We start from the raw sequence: 6000 nt of genomic DNA, 5'->3' as shown, positions 1-6000 counted from the left end.
CTCACCCCTTCCTCTCTCTCTCTCTCTCGTGCACATGCACATACAGAGTTCTGAAATCATTCTACTTTGGGGCCACCGAGACTTCTCTATTTAAAGCAGTCAGGGAGATTTATCAAGATGCCAAGATTTAGAAGACTGGCCTAGAAGACCAGGGACTTGATTCATGTTCTTAAACCTGTATCTCTTCTCTAAGCTATTTGTTTCATTTCTTCTCCTGAGGCACTCTGTTCTTATCTCCCTTGAATAGATTAATTAAAGAGGTGCCCAGCATTTTTAAATGCTAGAAGAATTAGGCTTGAGGCTGTTGGCAGATGCTTACCTGTTAGCATAGGTATGTCTTAGATGCCTGAGTGATGCCAGGCTCCACTAAGGAGAAAAAGACCCAAAGGATTTTGTGGCTGGGACTGGGATATGTGTGTTGGGAGGGGGAGCCCCAGGAGGATGAGAAAAGGCCCAATGGGCAGGGATGTTGCAACCATCAAAGACAAACTCCACTGCCTCAGTTTTACCAGGAGCTAGTGCAGACCACACTCTCTCTGACACTCCCACAAAGACTGGCCAGAATGGCTGTGCACATGCGGGGACCCTGGGCAGCAGCAGGCCCAGCTGGGTAAACAGAAGTGCAGGAGCAAAACAAGCCAATAAATCATGGCATGGCTCTAGCCTGCCCCAGTTCCCTCCTCCTCTTTCCTTTCCAGCTCACCCGGGTCTCCATATGAAGCACATGGGCCCAGGTGTCCTTTGATCTATATCTCCTTTGCCCTTTACAAGGGAGAAATGTATCTATAGTAGGGGCGACCTCAGCACCACCTGTGACTGACTAACAGTGTTCCCTGCAAGGAGCCATGAACAACACACATTCAGCTGCTGCTGTTGCTGCTGCTGAGTCATTTCAGCCGTGTCCGACTCTGTGCAACCCCATAGATGGCAGCCCACCAGGCTCCCCCGTCCCTGGGATTCTCCAGGCAAGAACACTGGAGTGGGTTGCCATTGCCTTCTCCACACATTCAGCTACTAAAAGCAAAAAAAGGCGAGCAGACGTGGAAACCTAAGGTTGGCCTATGGTTAGGGGGCTCTGGGTGGGTTGACCTCCACAGAGTGATAGAGACAAATGGGACATGTTCTCCACTTCAAGCATTGGCACATGGGCCACAGCCTATACTAAGCACACAGGACACTGTTAGGATCAGGGTTAAGGTCAAACTCTACCTTCCTTTGCAGCACAGCTTGAGGTTTTTATACACTGCCTGTACTCCTGTTTGCAGCTCTCACATTTTTGAGATCCCTCATCCTGCTAGCAAATGGATGTATCCTCCACTGTATGTCATGAATCCCCAGAAGACCTCTCTCTTCAGGAAGCCCACATAGTGTCATGATCCAGCAGATGATCTTCTGACTGGCATATCCCCAGTGCCTAAAACAGTGCTAACACATAATTGGTGCCCATTAAATACTTGCTGAGTGAATGAATGAATTGCTATAGTGTACTTGTTAAGAGGTAGTTTCTGGAGTCAGACAGACCAGAATTCCAGCCCAGATTCTGCCTGGGGAAAGATAACTTACCCTCCCTTGGCCTTGGTTTCCTTATCTGTCAAATAATAATAATAACAGTATCATAACAAGACATTAGCTACTATTATTATTTTGTATACCAACTGCAGGCAACTGGTCCAGACTGCCAGGGGTGCTGAACTGAAGGTTCTGTGGTCTCATTTTGATTCGATGAAAGAGAGTGCTCTAAGGCCTGCTGTGGGTGAAGATGGGGAAAGTGAGAGCTTACTTTTAGGGAAATTGCCTTCTCCGGTTTGCCTGGCCAAGCCCAAGCTATCTGGAGTAGTCTTCAGGGAGAAGCAAATTACACACATACAACTAATAGCTTTTATCAACCAGGCAGGTTTCAGAAAAAAACAAACAAACAACTTATGCCTTCAGTGGAACTCTCCCCCAGAGTGAGAGCAAGGGATGAGGGAAGGTCTGCCTACTAAAATTCTGAAATCATTCAAATAGATCACAACTTTCCCAAGAGTTGAAAATAGTATTCAGACCCTTCATCAAAGAGCTCCCTAGTCTGAGTCCACCATCAACAGAGAAACAGACCATCAATGGGAAGTCATTTCCCTATTCCTGAGTGGAATCTTTGGCTCTATAAGCAGAATGGCTGCCTTACCATGTTCTTGAGTTTGTCAAATGTCACACACTATATTTCAAACATGTGAAGTTGACATCATGTGAGCAATATTGCACTCATTTCCGACCCTATTTGAACTTCAAAGGAGATGTCAGACACATTGGCCTCACTTAAATGGGTGGTACTTTTGATCAAGTGGTACCTGATGGCCAAGAAGACTTAGAATCCCATGTATAATTAGACATGGAGCCAAAAAAGGGAATTTTTGACTAAAGGTAAATGAACCTAAGTCTTGGAAAGTTTGAGTTCAGCTGGAAACACAAAGCACATGAGGTCAGAGTAAGTCTTAAATTCTCTATCTAAAAACACTCCAATGACATCATCTTGAGTCTGGGAGTGTCCTTGGGCTCTGGAGAAGTGTGAGCTCGAAAGCCTCTCTGGAGAAAAAAACCTTTCCCACCACCAAATCCATCCAAGGACTTTTAGCTCTCAACAAAGCTGCAGGGTGGACTGGGCTACAGAAGGGTGCTGTGAAGGTGGGAGTAACCTTTCACTTCCGCTCCTTGAGTCTGCTTCACCAAATGACAAACTTGCCTATGTGCATTACTTGAAAATTTCATAAACACTGCCCTCCAGAAATACCTCCTTCTTGACCTTTTTTTTACAACTTCACCTATTTTTTTATAACTTCAGGGCCTGACATTCATCATGGTCAGGGAATTTGGACAAACCTTAGGGAGACCTTACCAAACAAGAACATGTGGCTCAAGCAAATGGATGCCATCTGCCAGTTAGCAAGGATTGTAGGCAAGGGACATCCAAAAGGGAACAAATTTTGAGAGCAGTCTCGGGCTGAAGGCTCCAGCTGAGGAGCAGAGACCGGAGAGATATTGTCCTGGGATCTGGCTACTTGAGGCCACTGGGGGCTAAACACAGTAACAGAAAGGGGAGATTAGAAGGCAAGGAAGATAAATGTTCACACTTTCCCTGAATCCATGCAAAGAAGCCTTCATTCCAAAGTCCTCTATCTATATCAGACAGAGGGGAGACAAAGCTGAAAGACTGCTCCCCTTCTTTCCTCTGCCCACCTCCCTCTCTTGCCAAATGAAGTGGGTACAAAGGGGCCTGTGAATAATTGTGTTTTACAGAAAGGCTAGGCCTCCCTTTTCCTGATAAGAAATTTTAAATAGTCATTCTCTAAATAGAAAGGATTTCACACAAGTTATTTTTGCTTCACCCCTGGGCAAAAACTACAGAGAATATCCCTTATGAATATAGATTAAAAAAAACTCTCAACAAAATTCAAAACAGGTAAATTCATAGGACAGAGATTATATTAATGGTTGCCAGGGGCAAAGGAGAGGGGAGAATGGGGAGTGACTGCTTAATGTGTCTGGGGTTTCCTTTTGGGGTGATGGAAATGTTCTGGAACTAAATAGTGATGATGACTGCATAATACTATGAATGTACTAAATATCACTGAGTTCAACACTTTGCAATGGTTGAAATAGTGAATTTTATGTTATGTATGTTTAACCACAATTAAAAAATCTATAAAATATCAGTAAACTGAATTCAACAACATATAAAAAGGATTACATACAATGACCAAGTGAAAATTTTTCCCCAGGAATTCAAGATTGGTTTAAAATATGAAAATCAATCAATGTAATATGCTATATTAATAGAACAAAAGACAAAACCCACATGCTCATCTCAGTAGATGTAGGACAAGCATTTGACACAGTCCAATATCCTTTCATGATTAAAAACACTCAACAAACTAGAAATAGAAAGTAATTTCCCCAATCTGACAAAGGACATCTATGAAAAATCCACAGCTAACATCAGATTTACCCACAGATAAAATCACTGCAGATGGCAACTGCAGCCATGAAATTAAAAGACGCTTGCTCCTTGGAAGAAAAGCTGTGACAAACCTAAACAGCATATTAAAAAGAAGAGACATTACTTTGCCAGCAAAGGTCCATCTAGTCAAAGCTACGGTTTTCCAGTAGTCACATATGGATGTGACAGTTGGACCATAAAGAAGGTTGAATGCAGAAGATTTGATGCTTTCGACCTGTGGTGTTGAAGAAGACTCTTGAAAGTCACTTGGACTGCAAGGAGATCAAACCAGAATTTTCACTGGAAGGACTGATGCTGTAGCTGAAGCACCAATACTTTGGCCACCTGATGTGAAGAGCTGACTCATTGGAAAAGACCCTGATGATGGAAAGATTGAAGGCAGGAGGAGAAGGAGATGACAGAGGATGACATGGTTGGATGGCATCACTGACTCAATGGACATGGGTTTGAGCAAGCTCCAGGAGATGGTGAAGGACAGGGAAGCCTGGTGTGCTGAAGTCCATGAGGCTGCAGAGTCGGACATGACTGAGCAACTGAACAACAACATCAAGATCAGATTTAACAGCATAAAACTGAGAGCCTTCTCCCTAGAGATCAGGAATAAGATAAGGATAGCTACTCTTACCATTTCTATTTGACATTGTACTAGAGATTCCAGTCAAGCCAATTAGGCAAGAGAAAGGAAAAAAGGCATCTATATTGGAAAGGAAGAAGTAGAAATATTCCTGTTCACAGATAATATAATCTTATATGCAGAAAATCCTAAAGAATCTACTCAAAAGCCATAGTAGAGCTAGGAATCATGTTCATCAAGGTTGCAAGATACAGGATCAATATACAAAAATCAATTGTACTGCTATACACTAACAGACAAATTGAAAATCAAATTAACCATTCCATTTGCAATAAAGAATGATTAGGAATAAATTTAACAAAAGAAGTGTAAGATGCACACTGAAAAGTATAAAAGTCACTGAATGAAATAAAAGAAAACCTAAATAAATGGAAAAACATTCCTTGTTTATGGATCAGAAGACATATTGTTATGATGGCAATACTCCTCAAAATGATCTACAAATTTAGTACAATCCCTAAAAAAATTCCAACTGGCTTTTCTTGCAGAAGCTGACATACTGAACCTAAAATTCATATGGAAATGGCAAGAGACCCAGAGCTAAAACTATAAAAACTCTTAGAAGAAAACAGTGTTGTAAATCTTCATGACCTTGGAGTAGATAATGGATCTCTAAACAGGACACCAAAATCACAAGTGACAAAAGAAAAAAAAAAGGGATACACAAAATTTTCGTGGACTACAGAAAAATTTAAAACTTTTGTACTACAAATTATACCATCCAGAAAGTTAAAAGACAACATGCAGAATGGGAGGAAATATTTGCAAATCATATATTTGATAAGGGACTTGTATCTAGAATACATATATATATAGCTCTTACAACTTAGTAACAAAAAGTGTGTGTGTGTGCTTAGTTGCTCAGTTGAGTCCGACTCTTTGCCACCCCATAGACTGCAGTTGCCAGGCTCCTTTGTCCATGAAGATTCCCCAGGCAAGAATATTGGAGTGGGTTGCCATTTCCTTCTCCAGGGGATCTTCCCAATTCAGGGATCAAACCCAGGTCTCCTGCATTGCAGGCAGATTCTTTACCTACTGAGCCACCAGGGAAACCCAGTAACAAAAAGACATATACCTCAAATAAAAGCGGGCAAAGGTCTGAATAGACATATTTCTCTAAAAAGAATATTTATTTAACATTTTCAAAGGGCCCATGGGACACCAATGTGCCTTTCTGGAAAAGGGCATGGGTGGAGCTCAGGATTGCTGCTGTGCTGCCCCCGCTTAGTTGTGCCAACTCTTGCAACCCCATGAACTGTAGCCTGCCAGGTTCCTCTGTCCATGGGGTTTTCAGGCAAGGATACTGGAGTGAGTTGCCATTTCCTCTTCCAGGGGATCATCCCCACCCAGGGACTGAACCTGCGTTGCA

Source organism: Capra hircus (genome assembly GCF_001704415.2).
Source record: "Capra hircus breed San Clemente chromosome X unlocalized genomic scaffold, ASM170441v1, whole genome shotgun sequence".
Classification (NCBI taxonomy): Eukaryota; Metazoa; Chordata; class Mammalia; order Artiodactyla; family Bovidae; genus Capra; species Capra hircus.
The sequence above is the reverse complement of the archived record's forward strand: the minus strand, read 5'-3'. Positions refer to the sequence as shown.